The sequence below is a fragment of the Neolamprologus multifasciatus genome, chromosome 5 (genome assembly GCF_963576455.1).
Source record: "Neolamprologus multifasciatus chromosome 5, fNeoMul1.2, whole genome shotgun sequence".
NCBI classification, from domain to species: Eukaryota; Metazoa; Chordata; class Actinopteri; order Cichliformes; family Cichlidae; genus Neolamprologus; species Neolamprologus multifasciatus.
In genome coordinates, this window is record NC_140443.1 from 28,837,759 (window position 1) to 28,854,939 (window position 17,181).

Genomic DNA, 17,181 nt, shown 5'->3' on the forward strand with positions numbered 1-17,181 from the left:
CTTACTTAGTGGGCGTTCGCTGTGCCGTGCTGTGCTGCAGGCTTGTTTCTTTTTTGCATTATAATTCAGTATCAACAATAACGAGCAACTGTAAAATGATACCCACTGCAATAGCATAGTAACTTTTTGTATGTGTGTGTGGTTCTGGCTTTGCTGAGGATAGTTACAAGCACAACAGCACTGGATGCTCAGAAATGGCTGTGCACTTCATCCTCTTCTCTCCGACAGAATCGTCTGTTGTATTATTAGGATTTATTCACGTCTTGTTGCTATGCATTGTGTGTTTTTTGTACTGATGTTCATGCTGTGCTTATCTCCTCCTGGTGATAAATACCGGGGTGATGGAGAAATGAGAACACAATGTACCTATCCTTCTCTATTGCCTGTGGTGCTGGAAAAATACAGCTTGGTTAAGTGACCCTTTAATCCAGAAGGGGGCAGCACTACATCATGTCAAACTGGTCTAATATGAACTTTAGCCAGCCTAAATCCTGTTTGTCTGTGTGAGCATGTGGAAATAACTGGTGTTAAGTTTAAAAGGAGAGAAGTGAAAATAAGATTTAATAATCAATGAAAAGGTGGACTTACATGGTAATGTTAATGAAGTTGGAATGGATGGAAATATTTTGCTTTTGCTTTTGCTTTTGCCTTTTGCCGTGGCCTCTAAAATACATGAAACTCAACCACAAACACAGCAGAGGTAGTACAACACACAGTGTGCACAATACAGCTCACAACTGAACAACAGCAAAGTTGGCAAGTCACAAGAAAAACATTGAATAGAGAGCAGCAGATCATCCATAATTGCATTACTCAGAGTTTCAGGTGTAAATGAACTCAGTCAAAATCCAGATATTCCACATGTCGAACCGCAGAGAAGAAAAAGCGGTTTGCCGAAATGGGGATTTACACAGAGCCCTTCATACTCCTCACTGGTTGCTCATCATGTTTCTGAGTACAGTCATCTTAAGGGTGACTAAGCACCTGAGGAGCCTGATCATGTGATCATTTGCATACCCTGCATCCTATTTAAAGCATTAAATTTTGGCTTCTGAGCTTAGCTGTGCAGTATGATTCTCAATGGCATAGATGAAGTTGCTTGAAACATTCCTTAGAGATTTTGCTCCACATTAACATCATAGCAACCACTAATGCAAATCTCCCATTTCACACCATCCCGAGGGTGCTCAGTGGACTGCGATGGTGACTGTGGTGACCACTTGAGTACAATGAGCTTGCTGTCATGTTCAAAATAATAGTTGCAAATGATCTGACCTTTATGACATAGTGTAATCCTGGTGGAAGCAGCCATCACACAGTACACAGTACTTTATGACCACAGTACACTGTGGTCTGTAACAATACTCAGGCGGGCTGTGGTGCTTAAATGATGCTCAGTTGGTATGAAGAGGCCCAAAGTGTTCCCCAACACCATTACACCACCATCAACAAGCTGAACTGTTGATACAAGTTGTTTACACCAAATTGTGACTCTGCCATCTGCATGTTACAGTAGAAATCAAGACTCATCAGATCAGGCAATGTTTTTCCAATCTTTTACTGTCCAGTTTAATTCAAATTGTATCCTCGGTTTCCTGTTCTTAGCTGAAAGGAGAGACACCCAGTGTGGTCTTCTGCTGCTGTAACCCACCTGCTTCAAGGTTCAGTGTGATGTGCATTTAGAGATGCTCTTCTGCATACCTTGGTTATAACAAGTGGTTGTTTGAGCTACTGTTGTATTCCTATGAGGTCAAAGTCGGCAGTAAAAAACTATTCTGGGATTGATATGTGAGGAAAATCCCAGTAGATCAGAAGTTTCTGTAATATTCAGAAGAGCTGGGCAGCAACAACTATTCCATGTTCAGAGTCACTTAAATCACCTTTTTTGCCTATTCTGATGCTCAATTTGAACTGCAACATGCCTAAATGCAGCTCTGTGGCTGACGTTAGAGTCCTAATCTATGCTTTTTTACACATGACCTTTGAATTTTCTTTATTTCCAGATAAAGAGTGGGGTAATGACAGATTAAAATCAAGATAAAGGCTGATCGATCAGGAAATAAGTGACTAATCATCCAAGATTTAATTTGAAGAAGTTTAACATAAGTTTTAATATAAGAATGAGCGTTATCAAAAAATAAACGAAAAAGAGGCTATGGTTAGAACTGGAGGATCAGTTGCTGGAGTAAAATAAAAAGTATATGTACATATAAGTAAAAGGACATAGGTACAGTGTCCATTTATCCAACATCCAATGCATATGTAGTTTCCTTCTCTGCAAGGAAAGTTTACATACCCTGTGGCACTACTGGGTGGCTGTAGCTCAGGTGGCAGAGCAGGTCAGCCACTAATCAGAAGGTCGGTGGTTCGATCCCAGGCTGCCTCCTAGCTGCATGCCAAATATCCTTGGGCAAGATACTAACCCCATGTTTGGTGTTGGTGGTGGTGGTCAGAGGGACCTGTGTCCGGCAGCCTCGCCTCTGTCAGTGTGCCCCAGGGCAGCTGTGGCTACAATGTAGCTTGCCATCGCCAGTGTGTGAATGGGTGAATGACTGAATGTAGTGTAAAGCGCTTTGGGGTCCTTAAGGACTAGAAAAGCGCCATTTACCATTTTACTTTAAAGTTTGTGGATTCACTCCTGAATGAGAAAAAAACGTTACTCTGTCAAACACTCATTTACAGTTATGTTGTCCATTGAAGCAACTGTACCAACATATGTTTAAATGAGCACCTACAGCACAGTTTTGTGTGCAAGTCTTAGCTGTAGATCCTCGTGTTTTCATGTTCAGCATGTTGCCTTTCGGTTTTCCAGTGTCTTCAAAGGCATGAGAGTTAACTCAACTATACATTTCTCTATTACTGTATCAAAGTGACATTTTGTCCAGAGAGGACTTTTATCCCACCCCTCCAGCTGGTCAGCCACTAGTTTGAGAGATCTGAAATTACTCAAGAACAGATACTAGAAAAATTAGTAATGCAGTAATGTTGCATGAGTTTTGTAAACGAAATCACAATAAGAAGGCACACCGCGTTGTAAGCACGTGGATGATTTTATTTACAATATTTTCTTGTGCAGCTTTCCAGCTGCCTTGTCCCATTACAGCACATTGCTCTCCTGTTAGACCCCAGCATCCTACTGAAGCAGGGAAGGCGTGACCAGGTAATGGAGAACAGCTGTGTGGGTCAGCCTGCTCTAACACCACACCCTGAACTCACTGCTCCACCCCTTCCCCTGCAGCTGAGCTACAAACCACACCCCACCACAGTGGGTCCATTTAGTAGAATAAACAACCATGACAAATATACCAGTTAAGGTTAATTTACCCATATGTTCAATTCCAAACAGTTCAACAGGCTCAGTTGCCTATTTGGGGGAAGAGGACAGTGTTGCATTACTATTAATGTATTTGAAAACTGTTCCAAGTGTTTAAGTGTTTGCTTTCCTTCTATTGGAATAGATCTTTTCTCCTCAATACAGGCCCACTAATGTTGACACTGAGCTCTCAGCTTATCTCTTGATTGCAAACCTTTCCCTGCTGGCTGTCTGGTCAGAATAGCAGATTTGTTGAAACTCAAGAAGATCCCACAAAGTTTCTGGAGAACCCCTAGTCACTTATCTAAGAGTTAGTGCCATGTGACTGCATCCTCAAATGTCTGGAAATCTAATTGTACTTTGCAAAACTTCACTTGTCCTCACTTTTACATTTTAGAGATGCCTTTTTGAATGAGAGTGGTTGCTGATCAATGGGCATGAGAATTTGCATAATTATGATGAATAAACGGGTGGCTGTAGCTCAGGAGGTAGAGCAGGTCACCTACTGATTGGAAGGTTGGAGGTTCGATCCCAGGCTCCTCCAGTCTGCATGCCAAGTATCCTTGGGCAAGATACTAACCCCAAGTTGCTCTCCGATGCGTCCATCGGAGTATGAATGTGTGTGATGAATGTGTGTGAATGTAGTTAGAAAAAGCACTAAGTATAGATAAAGTGCTTGTGAGAATGGGTGTGACTGGGTGAATGTGGCATGTTGTATAGAGCGCTTTGAGTACTCCGGGAGAGTAGAAAAGCGCTATATAAGAATCAGTCCATTTACCATTTACCATAAACTGACCTCCCAGCCCATTGTTCCAGTTTTCAGTCATTATGCAAATCTCCAAAAGTTGATTCTGTTCATCTGGACGTAGCGTTTTGTAGTCAGTCAGTCTCAGCTGACTGCAGGTTTCCCCAATCTTATAACAGTAAATTTGCATAATGACTGAAACCAGCCCACTGAAGGAACAATGGGCTGGGAGGTCAGTTCCTTAATCATAATTATGCAAATTCTCATGACCATTGATCAACAACCACTGATCAAAGACCACTGATCAAAGACCACTGATCAATGGCCATGAGTACCATTCACAGAGAGTTGGGGAATGGCTGCAGTCACAGCATTGTAAGATGGCGAAAGATGTACCCTTAGTCAGAGATGGTCTTTCCCTTTTCACGTAAATGGCCTCCTTGACTCCGCGCTCAAACCAGCGTTCCTCCCTGTCCAGGATGTGTACATCCTTATCATTGAAAGAGTGTCCACTGGCCTGTAGGTGTGAATAGACTGCAGAGTCCTGGCCTGACGAGGTGGTTCTTCTGTGTTGTGCCATCCGCTTCGCCAGAGGTTGTTTGGTTTCCCTGATGTATAAATCCTGGCAATCCTCCTGGCACTTAACAGCGTACACTATGTTACTCTGTTTGTGTCGGGGGACCCGATCCTTGGGGTGGACCAATTTTTGGCGCAACGTGTAACACAGCGTGTAACACGTGTAACACGTGTAACACGCTGCGCCAAAAAAATTGGCCATTATGCAAATGTATGTTTCGGTCTCAGCTGACGAAGTCATTTGGATGAGTGACGAAATGTTTCTCCCACAAAACGCTACGTCCAAATGAACAGAATCAACTTTAGGAGATTTACTTTCCTGGATGATTGAGAATGCATCAAGACGTTTTAACCCACTTTGAATTCAGGCATTTCTTTTAGTTTGATATCACAATCATTCTATGATTGAGTCGTTTACAGAACCAGCAGTGAGCAGAAACTTTAAGACAAGTCAAGTACAGTTTTATTGTCAACCCAACAATATACACTCAAGTATACAGTGGGACAAAATGTGGTCCTTCTGGATCAAAGGTGCACACTGTAAAAATAAAACAAAAAGGTAAAAATGAAAAAAGTCAAATATACATACATACATACAACTGTAGAGAAATAAGATAAACTAAAAGTACAATGTACAAAGTACAAAGGAACAATGCGTTTTCGTCCTGGTCGCGGAACACTGGACCAGCTCTTTATCCTCTCGAGGATACTTGAGGGTGCATGGGAGTTTGCCCAACCAGTCTACATGTGTTTTGTGGACTTGGAGAAGGCATTCGACCGTGTCCCTCGGGGTGTCCTGTAGGAGGTGTTGCGGGAGTATGGGGTGTCTGGCCCATTGCTACAGGCCATTCGATCCCTATACAACCATTGCAAGAGCTTGGTTCGCATTGCCGGCAATAAGTCGGACTCGTTCCCGGTGGGTGACGGGCTCCGCCAGGGCTGCCCTTTGTCACCGGTTCTGTTCATAATTTTTATGGACAGGATTTCTAGGCACAGCCAAGTGGCGGAGGGCTTTCGCTTTGGTGGCCTCAGAATCTCATCTCTGATTTTTGCGGATGATGTGGTTCTGTTGGCTTCATCGGGTGAGGGCCTCCAGATCGCACTGGAGCGGTTAGCAGCCGAGTGTGAAGCAGCGGGAATGAGGATCAGCACCTCCAAATCTGAGGCCATGGTTCTCAGCCGGAAAAGGGTGGAGTGCCCACTCCGGGTCGGGGATGAGTTCCTGCCCCAAGTGGAGGAGTTCAAGTATCTCGGGGTCTTGTTCGCGAGTGATGGGAGAAGGGAGCCGGAGATCGACAGACGGATTGGGGCTGCAGCTGCAGTAATGCAGACGCTGCACCGGTCCGTCGTGGTGAAGAGGGAGCTGAGTGTAAAAGCGAAGCTCTCAATTTACCGGTCGATCTACGTCCCTACCCTCACCTATGGCCACGAGCTGTGGGTAGTGACCGAAAGGACGAGATCGCGGATACAAGCGGCGGAAATGAGCTTCCTCCGAAGGGTGGCTGGCCTCTCCCTTAGAGATAGGGTGAGAAGTTCGGCCATCCGGGAGGGGCTCAGAGTAGAGCCGCTGCTGCTCCACATCGAAAGGAGCCAGCTGAGGTGGTTTGGGCATCTGACAAGGATGCCCCCTGGGCGCCTCCTGGGTGAGGTGTTCCAGGCATGTCCCACCGGGAGGAGGCCCCGGGGCAGACCCAGGACACGCTGGAGAGATTATATCTCTCGGCTGGCCTGGGAACGCCTTGGTGTTCCCCCGGACGAGCTGGAGGAGGTGGCTGGGGAGAGGGAGGTCTGGGCCTCTTTGCTTAGGCTGCTGCCCCCGCGACCCGGCCCCGGATAAAGCGGATGAAGATGGATGGATAAAAGTACAATAATATTGTACTTGAATAAAGGGAGTAAAAAAAGAAAACAATGAGAATGAGAATAAATAAATACAATAGTACAAAGAATAAATACAATACATAGAGTCAAACAGTGCAATACAGAATAGTGCAAGTATTGGGAGTGAGAGGAGAGTGTTATGTAGTCCAAGAAGTGTGTAGTGAAGAGAGTCCAGTGTGGAGGAGGGCAGCACGGTGTTCAGGAGCTGCTGGAGGGAAAATGCTATTGCACAATCGCGGCAACCTGCTCCTGATGCCGCAGAGTCGTCTTCTGGATGGAACAGGAGTAAACAGTTGGTGGGAGGGGTAATGCGGGTCAGCCATGTTTCTAGTGGCTTTCCCATTGCAGGTGTAAATATCCTGTAGACTGGGTGGAGAGCTGCCAATAGCGTGCTCTTCGGTCTGCACAATCCTCTGGAGGGCTCTGGTCTCGTCATCCGATATATTTCGTCATTTCGCACGGGACCTAGGTGGCGGTGTTAACTTCGAGCAGGTCCAGCTTGCCGATCAGCTGTTAGGGAATGATGGTATTCAATGCTGAGCTGAAATCAATGAACAGCATTCTTACGTGGGCGTTGCATTGATCCAGGTGTGATAGGGCTAGGTGGAGAGCCAATGAGATCGCATTGTCTGATAATTGGTACGTGTTGTATGCAAACTGTGGGTCCAGTTTGGGGGGGCTGGTTCTTGATCTAAGTCAGGACGAGTCGCTTGAAGCACTTCGTGATGATTGAAGTGCTACTGGACGGTAGTCTTTGAGCTCTGGAGCTGTAGCTGTCTTTGGTCCAGCAGCTTTGTGTGGGTTGACTTTAGCGCGAGTCTTTCTCACACTGGCCGTTAACAGGGACAGCACTTGGTTGTCTGGCGAGGGGGTGGCCCTCTATAGACCATCTTGCATCCAATTTAAACAAGTGCGTGTTCACATTGCCCCTGGATGTCGTCTGAGGTGGCCTCTGGTTGCTGGTTGTAAACTGATCAATTTATGATGGCAAAGCTTGTGGTGAAAAAAACTGATTATAAAAATGATCCAAGCATGCCTTGTAATCTTTACAGTATGCACAGTTAAGACAGCTAAGTGGCTGAGAAATTTTTAAGATACTTTTGAAATAAAGCTATTCAAAATCAATTAACTGGGTCTATAATAATAGCAATGTTAGCCAGCAAACAAAACATTAGCTAACGTAAGCTGCTAAGTTATGTTAATGTTTCAAGTTCTCTCCCTCTTTGACATGCAGGGTGGTTATTTTGGTGACACCGAGATAAGCGAGACACTAAACAGCAGTGTAATACCAACACTAGGTTAGATGACTCCTAATCCGATAAACTGAAATTATTCCTGTTTATAGAAGACGTTTTTTACCTGTTCGTTTGACTGACAGGAACAGGAAACAGTGGTTGGAAATTACTGTTGGTGTTACATGAGGGTAAAGAAGGGCTTTAAGCACCTGGGTAAAAACTGGACCCATGATGAAACAGTACAACAAGTACAAAATATTCTTCAGTTTTAATATCTGACCATACTGTGCAGACTGCTGGCTACTTTTGTGATTACATTTGATTTCTGCTGGGTCACTACTTTTGCACTATAATGATGCTGCTGGCACCTTGTTTCACACTGAAAATTAGGAAATGTGTCATCAGTTATAAAAAAGATGACAGGAAAAGAAGGATGGAAATGTAATTTGGTTAATTTAGTTACACTTACAATTACTGCTGCCTCCAAACTGCAAGCATCAATAAAATGTTACAGTATTGTTTTCTATATCTGTGGATATATCATTATTGCTAGTTTTCTTGAAATAGACGATGTTCATTAAAAAGAAAATCTCTGATAACATTGCTGAAGCTAGCGCCCACCCCTTCTACATGTACTGCAAATATAAAACTGATATATACTTACATCATGAAGCAGTTGATGTCTGGCTTCCGACAAATACAGTAAAGAGGTGTGTTCTCCCCCTCCATACCAGTGTTCTCAGGCACTGCTACATGGTCAGTGTCAGACACTTCACTGTCCTACAACATACCACATAGGACCACATTATAAATGATGTATATGTAGACGTGCTAATTATACCTGGCTGAATGGATGCAGTAACAACATGTTACTTAGCTAATCTAGTTATTTGTTTCCAGTTGTGTGCAGTTGCTCCAGTCTTACTGACAGTATACTGTTTCAAACACCAGTGTCAACATTTTTCTTTTTTAATCTTAGCATCCTTGTGGACCAAGATTTGTGGCCTGTTGCTCGATAACTTATTGTCTGACTACATAAACTACAGTTCTTAAACATCATTCATTTTCTCCCACTTATTTTATTCAGGGTGTATTCCAGCTGTCATAGGGCAAAAGTACACCCTGGACAGGTCGCCAGTCTGTTGGAGGGTTATTAGAGAGACTCAGACAACCACTCACACCGAAGGCCAAGTAACCGAACACGAGCATGTCTTTGGAGTTCAACACCAGTCTGGCCAAATCACAGATAAGCAGGGTGTCTGTGCTGCAGAGCACAGCTGTGTCAGAGACTCTCGACATCAATTTAGCGTTAAGGTTGGGGGTCAGGACGCGGAGCGATGGGTGCACTAACGCAATGAAATTATGATGGTCATTGTCTCTATGCTGTTGTGCTCTTATTCGTATTACTGAAACCATATATCTATTCTAGTTCACCCTAAAACTGTGGAGAAAATTGATCTGTTAATAAACGTGGTCAATTATTTGGGAATGTTCTGGCAAGCACATCGCATTCTTCCGGTGGGGAAACTAATCAAGGGTAAAGTCCCACTAACACCTACCACTCACTTTCATAAGCATACTTGTCGATCACTTCCACACAGTAACGTCGTAATAAATATAATCCCCGGTAAAGTCAGTTAGCGAACACTACTGGCATGTAATGCCAATGACGACCATTTCACAAACTGTAGAAAATGCTCAAAATGTTGTCGGCACCAAAAGTGAAGGGCTGACAGTTGTGTTTACATACCAACCGTAAGCGCTAATGTTGGTTAGCATCAGCTAAAGTTAGGAAGCAACACAATGAAAGCTTGCAAGGAAAGCTTGATGAAGCTCTGCAACAAAATGAAAAACTCCTCCAAGAGAAGAAACAAGACAGCATAAAGAAGAGAGGGCTGCACTCCAATCTCAGAGACATGGAGCTAATGTACTGTGTTGACAAAAAAATGCTTGATCGCACACTGCAAGCAAATGAGAAGCTTCTCCAAGAGAAAAGGGAACAAGAGATCAAACAAAAAGAAATGGATTCCAAGCTTCAGAGCATCAAGCAACAAAATGAAAGCTTGCAAGGAAAGCTTGATGAAGCTCTGCGACAAAATAAAGAAATCCTTCAAGAGAAAGAGCAGCTGGACAGAAAGCAGGGAGACATGGAGTGCCAACTCCAGCTCATGGAGGCAAAAGAAAGGATGCTGCAGGTAAAGTCTGATGAGACACTGCACAAATATCAAGATCTGCTTCAACAGAAAGAACAGCTGGTCATTAAGCAGAGAGAAGAAAAACTTCTTCTCCAGGAGTTTGAGAGGAAAAACCAAAATCTGCAAGAACTTTACAACAAAAGGAAGTTCAAAGCATCTGAGCTGGAAGGAGAAAATGAAAAACTGCAAAAACAGGAGGTAACATCTCCTGAAAGAAAGGTTGGAAGAAAAACAAGCCGAAATAGAAGAAGTGGAGAAAAAATGCAACATGCTGCAGAAGCAAAACACAGAAACAATCGAGGAGTTGAAAATCCTCATTCTCGAGAAAAAGGTGCTCGTGGAAAAGCAGCTGGAGAAAAAGAAAAAACGATTCTGCTTCTTCTGGAGGAAGAACACTCCTTCTTTCACTACTGCCGATGTCACCTCATCTTCCCCCACCTCTGTTCCAGCTTAATCCTCCCCCCTCTCCCTTTAACTGTTAGGATGCCTGGGTCGTTGACCCAGGGTTTTTGAGTTTATTATATTATTTATAATTTCTAGTCTTTGGGTTTTTGTTAGAGTCATGTCTTATGGTTTGTCTCTGTGTAATCCTTAGTTGCTGTCTCCCCTGTCCGCTATATCCCCGTGTCCAGTCAGTGTCTGTGTCTGCCCTGGTCCCACGTCTCTGTTCCCTCTGTTGTAGTGCCTGCATGTGAGTCTGTGTCTTTTGTTCAGTCTGTGTTATGTGTTTCCTGTTTTACTTTGAAGGTCTCTGTCTTATCTCAGTGTGTTCAGGTTACGCTTCCTTGTCTCGTCAGTTCTGATTTGCCCCAGCTGTGTTTCCCTCCTGTTGTCCATTCACTGATTGCTCCCTCTATGTATTTAAGCCCTGTGTTTCAGTTTGTCATTGTCGCGATCTACCCTTATCTTGCTGTGTGTTCTGTCTGTGTAGGTGTATTTTGTATTCTTAGTTTTGTTACCCTTTTGAGTTCAGCATTAAAGCTGTTTTGAGTTACTTTCTGTCTCCGGAGTCTGCACTTTGGGTCCTTCTCCTGCCTGCACACAGCCGTCACATAACATTAACTACTAACACCTCTCCCATCTCCCTCCCCTCTCTCTCTGTTTTCACACTCACCCCAACCAGTCCCGACAGTTGCACTGCTGACATTGAAAAATGTATGGCGAGATTTCCAAAAATATATTTGCAATCAAATAACTTTGACAACATAAAGTTTTTTAAATCAAAGAGTGGAGCTGGAAAGACAGCTTAGCTCAACAGGTTACAGGAGATCCAATGCCACCTACTTTTCATGACAATCTTCTTTGTGGCATAAATCTCCCCTTTGATCATTGATCAGTAAATCACTGCATATAAATTCATCTAACTGTTATAATTTAATGAGTAAAGATTCTCAGATGATTGAATTGCAGTTTTAGTAAATGTTGAACCTTTTTGCGGTTTCTGTTTTTAGAATCAATAGCCCACATTTTCATCCACTGCTGAAATGTGCCTTTGAGTTTTTCATCATTTAACAAGAATAGGTTCAGGCAATCATTGTGTAATTAGGCTTTGTGTATGTTGGAGATGGCATTTGGCCAAATAGAGAACATGCTACTATACTAGGCTGCAGTGGGGTGTTGGTTCTTCGCAGTAGTCATGGGATTTCCGGCTCTTTTTGGAGAACCCGCTCTTTCGGCTCCGAACCGGCTCTTCAGGTTGTTTTGTTGCTTTAATTAATTTGTTATTAACAATAATAAAAAATTATGCACAAAGGGAATTACTAATGTGAAAAAGTGGTTTTATTTATATATATATATATATATATATTTATATAAATATATGCGGTGGCCCCTAGAGACAAAACACGTACAAACACCAAAACACATTTCTAGCATGAACTGAACTTCCAAAACAGAGGTACCTAGATCACTTAAATTACATAATTGAAAGCATGAAAGCATATGTGTATTGTTTGTGTATTTATAAACAAGCATTCATATATAGTCAAATAATTTTTTTAAAAAAGTTCATTTACCTGTTATTAGCACACACCAAATCCGGTCGTTGGTACTTGCTGGCTTGTGTAGCCACTAGGTAACAAAAGCTCAACACTGCCCCTAGCATCCTGGAGCACTTCTGTTGTCTTTTGTTCGTGTTTTGAGTTTTTACGTTTTTTGGAGTTTGTACGTGCTTCGGAGTTTATACGTGTTTTTACGTGTTTTGGAGTTTTTACGTGTTTTGGAGTTTTTACGTGTTTTGGAGTTTGTACGTGCTTCAGGGTTTGTACGTGCTTCAGAGTTCGTACGTGATTTGAAGTTTGTATGTACTTTGTCTGTAGGGGCCACCGTAAATATACTTTTATTTATTCACTCCACATAAGATGTAATAAATAAATCATATAATACAAAAATCAACTATTCACATTTCAACTTTTAACTATTTAAATTTTCAGCTTTTTCCTTTTACAAATTTAAAGTGAAACAAGACAAAATACTGCAAACCACAACACAATTAAATATAAATTATAATATGAAAACAAAAAGAACATGCATATTCTCTGTCATATGGACCTGCATGAATAAACTTTCTGAATCCTTTATCATCCGCAACTGAAAATAGTTGTGGATGATTACTATACCTTTCTAATGTGACATTGTTATCCCTGGCTCTTTCTCTGTCTCTCCCTCCTGCTCTGTTCCTGTGCTACTGAGTGTAACTACCGCCCCTCCCCCCTCTTCCCAGCTTAAAGCACAAGGTCCGCATGCTGAGTGAAGCGGAAAAAAAGTGCGAGAGAGAGGGTGAGAGAAAGAAAAAAAAACAACCCACGGCTCGCGATAAGGAGCCGGCACCCGTCGTTCACGTCAAAGATCCGGCTCTAAGGGCCATTTCGTTCGCGACCGACCCATCACTACTTCGCAGTGGTCTGAGATCGAGGGCGAAAGGGCTGCTCTGAGATCCTTCCCTTGCTAGCAAGTAAAACCCATCGATCGCTGTTCCGTCTTGCTTTCTTCATGGGATTAAGTCTGAAGTCTGAACTAGCGGGCCTGCTGTAACGCAGACCCAACTCTGGGTGATGCTGTTTCGCTCTTATTCGTATTATTGAAACCATATATCTATTCTAGTTCACCCTAAAACTGTGGAGAAAATTGATCTGTTAATAAACGTGGTCAGTTATTTGGGAATGTTCTGGCAAGCACGTCGCATTCTTCCGGTGGGGAAACTAATCAAGGGTAAAGTCCCACTAACACCTACCACTCACTTTCATAAGCATACTTGTCGATCACTTCCACACAGTAACGTTGTAATAAATATAATCCCCGGTAAAGTCAGTTAGCGAACACTACTGGCATGTAATGCCAATGACGACCATTTCACAAACTGTCGAAAATGCTCAAAATGTTGTCGGCACCAAAAGTGAAGGGCTGACAGTTGTGTTTATATACGAACCGTAAGCGCTAATGTTGGTTAGCATCAGCTAAAGTTAGGAAGTCTGACACTTGAGAGGCAGTGAACACAGAGAGAGCTTAAAAGTGCATCTGGGTTTTTTGTTTTGTTTTTGTTTCCTTTGCTTTGTTTTAGGTTTTCTTGCATTAAGAAGAATTCGCGCACAGAATTCGAGATATAATGGTGACTTTGCTGCTTGTTGGATAAACCCATGGATCTTAGAAAAGATTAACATTTCCTGGATGTAAGCACACGTGTATAACAAAATGGGAAAAATTACGCTTGCTAACTTTTCCACATCATAGGTTTCAAAGTAAATAAATGTTTTTTCAAATACTCACCATGATCTGAGTCAGTTTAAACCTTTTTTAACTCTGAAAATATGGCTGTATGCGCTAAACTTTTTGCTTGACAGCTAGCGCAATGCTAAGATTTACACAGAAATGATCCGCGGAAATCATTAAAGTACTATTGGTCCACATTTTTCTTCTATGGTAGCAGCCTGGGCAGAGTAACACCCAACTTTAAACTGATCTGTTGACACCAATAACTGTAGAAAACATTATTGCGACAACACGTTTTTGGGGGAAAATAACAGAGATTGAAACTTTACTGATAATTTGTCCAAGTTGAAAAATGCCCTCCTCCACAAATGTCATGTGACAACTTCATTGCCTTACAGAATTATGCGTCACACACATGTAGAATCTTACCACCACTTTGATCCTTAAAACCCTTAAGCATGGGTGAAAAGCAATAACTTTCAGTCCGCTACTTGCAGCATTTATGTTCGCAGCGTTCAACCGTTCAGTCAGAAAAGCCTTTTGAAATATTTGGATCCTTTGCATAGTCACTGTATCCAGACCAAACATGTCTCAAACCGAAGATCCAAAGGGACAAGAAGTTGACTCCTACGCTCTTCCCTGGGATGAGCCACTAGACCCTTCCCTTTCCTCTCTTCCTTGGTGTGACCAAGTAGAACTAGAGGAAAAGCGTTTGGAAGAAATGGAGGATGAAGCGCTCACTAACACAGAGAAGATGAAGTTCTTGATGGAGGAAAATGAGAGAAAGAGCGCTCAACAAAAAAGTTGTCATACCAGCTTCAAGAAAAGGAAGCTATTATTGAGGAGAAACAACAGGATCTCCAAGACATGGACAAAAAGAACCAGGAGCTCCAAGGAAAGCTTGATGAAGCCCTGCGACAAAATAAAAAACTCCTCCAAGAGAAGAAACAAGATGGCATGAAGAAGAGAGGGCTGCACAGCAATCTCAGAGACATGGAGCTAATGTACTGTGTTGACAAAAAATGGCTTGATGGCACACTGCAAGCAAATGAGAAGCTTCTCCAAGAGAAAAGGGAACAGGAGTTAAAACAAAAAGAAATGGATTCCAAGCTTCAGAGCATCAAGCAACACAATGAAAGCTTGCAAGGAAAGCTTGATGAAGCTCTGCGACAAAAGAAAGAAATCCTCCAAGAGAAAGAGCAGCTGGACAGAAATCAGGGAGACATGGAGTGCCAACTCCAGCTTATGGAGGGAAAAGAAAGGATGCTGCAGGTAAAGTCTGATGAGACACTGCACAGGACACTTCTCCAGGAGTTTGAGAGGAAAAAACAAAATCTGCAAGAACTTTACAACAAAATGAAGTTCAAAGCATCTGTGCTGGAAGGAGAAAATGAAAAACTGCAAAAACAGGAGGTAACATCTAAAGTGCTGAAAGAAAGGTTGGAAGAAAAACAAGCCGAAATAGAAGAAGTGGAGAAAAAATGCAATAAGCTGCAGAAGCAAAACACAGAAACAATCGAGGAGTTGAAAATCCTCATCCTCGAGAAAAAGGTGCTCGTGGAAAAGCAGCTGGAGAAAAAGAAAAAACGATTCCGCTTCTCCTGGAGGAAGAACACTCCTTCTTTCACTACTGCCGATGTCACCTCGTCTTCCCCCACCTCTGTTCCAGCTTAATCCTCCCCCCTCTCCCTTTAACTCCTAACACCTCTCCTATCTCCCTTCCCTCTCTCTCTGTTTTCACCCCCCTTATTTTTTCTTAATAATATAACAATAAAAACAATTGGCTGCATTTTAAATGTGTCAGATCAATGGCTTTATTCAAGAATACAAGTAATGGGTAATAGCTGCATGTGTGTTTGTGTGTGTGCATAATATGCATACTTTACTTGTTGGATCCATATCCTACAAGGAATTAAATAAAACAAGAAGACAAACAAAAACAAAACAAAAATATTTTTCTCTACTTTCCAAGGTCAGGATGAGGAAGAAATTAGGTCAGATCAGTGCAGGTTTTCGCACTGCTGACATTGAAAAATGTATTTGAGCCTCTTGTATTCCACGTGCTGACAGTCAGGTGCCTGAATGGAGCCTGATCGTCAGCAATTGTTAGCTTAGACTGTTCCACAACAGTCAGTTGCTGTTTACTCCAAACATACCACATTTCTCTGATCTGGATAGTACCCATCCCATAAGGTATCTATAAGCTGGTAGTCTATAAAACCAAGTTACAGCATTGGAGTGCACCGTAGTACCATCTCCAAATTTCCATATAATGGGAGATCTCAGAGACACACCATGAATTGGGAGTTCCAAAAAGATGACTGTTTCCTCACCATGTCAGCACTTAGGAAGGATAGGCAGTCCTCCACAGATTTGCAGTCAGAGTTTGCAGGACAATCCAGGCAGAAAACAGACTGCGCACAGACAATCTCCCTTGTCCTAGGCCTGCCCTTTACCATTGTGCTGGGGTCAGCAAAGTGTGCACTGGAACCTGAAAATGTTGAGGAATGTTACGTTCAGTGATGAGTCCAGATTCTGTCTGTGACAGTCAAATTGTGGACAGGATGTGGAGAACACTAAGCTGATTGCTGCACTTATAGGGTAACAACCTTTGGTGAAGGGAATGTGGTGGTGTGGGGTGGCATCTGGCTCACTGGAAAAACAAGGTCGACATTAAAGGAAATCTCAATCCAGAGAAAATTGAAATGAGATCTGCAATCAGTGGCAATCCTGTATCTCCACAGTCTGAGACTGAACTCTATCCTCCAAGATGACTTCCCAGAGACTGGAGTTTATTGGGGAATACCTCCAGAATTTGGGAGTGAAGATGGAATGGCCTGCCCTCAGTCCTGGACTCAAACCCACTGAACACTTGTGGGATCAGCTTAGGCATCCCAGAGTAACCAACACAACCACACTGGGGCTACTGTTGTGCCTGTGTATGGTGCTTCCACATGCAACTGAGGCTGTCTGATAAATGAATAAATTGTTAAATGTATTGTCTTGTATGTCTTGATTCTTTAGACTTCAACCATCCAATCCAATGAACAACAACAAACAAGAGTCGAGCAGAGAATAAGCTGTTTGGCAGAGAAGATTTAGCAAGGTTTTTTTTATTGGCACACTCCACAACTCTGCTGCTCAACCTACACGTGCATTTTCTTTACAGATGTGACACCATTTAAGGTGAACTACACAGGCTTTCAACAGTATAAGGTTTATTGCCGAGAAACATTGTTACAACAAAGAAATAATCAATTTCCTTACTTTTTGGTTTAATTTCATATCAGCTGGAAATGGATCCTTTAATGACTCAAAGCAGTCATTTGATTTGCTGTTTAATAATTTTATAAGGTTGTCAATATTGATAATAATCAAGTAAGAGAACAGAGGACAGTGTTTGCTGAGGACACGGTTACTGGATATGGAGATCAAGAGTGAAAGGTTATTTTCAATCAAATGACTAAAGCTGAAGAGTCAGGAAATAGGCAGAACAGAAAGTAGGAAGATTGGGGTTGCTCTAGATACACG

At 42.5% G+C, this 17,181-nt stretch overlaps 1 pseudogene; it reads left to right on the plus strand.

The window, feature by feature from the left end:
* Window positions 1-14,194: 14,194 nt before the first annotated feature.
* On the plus strand, window positions 14,195-15,601 carry LOC146518984 (uncharacterized; annotated as a pseudogene).
* The last annotated feature ends 1,580 nt before the right edge of the window (window positions 15,602-17,181 follow it).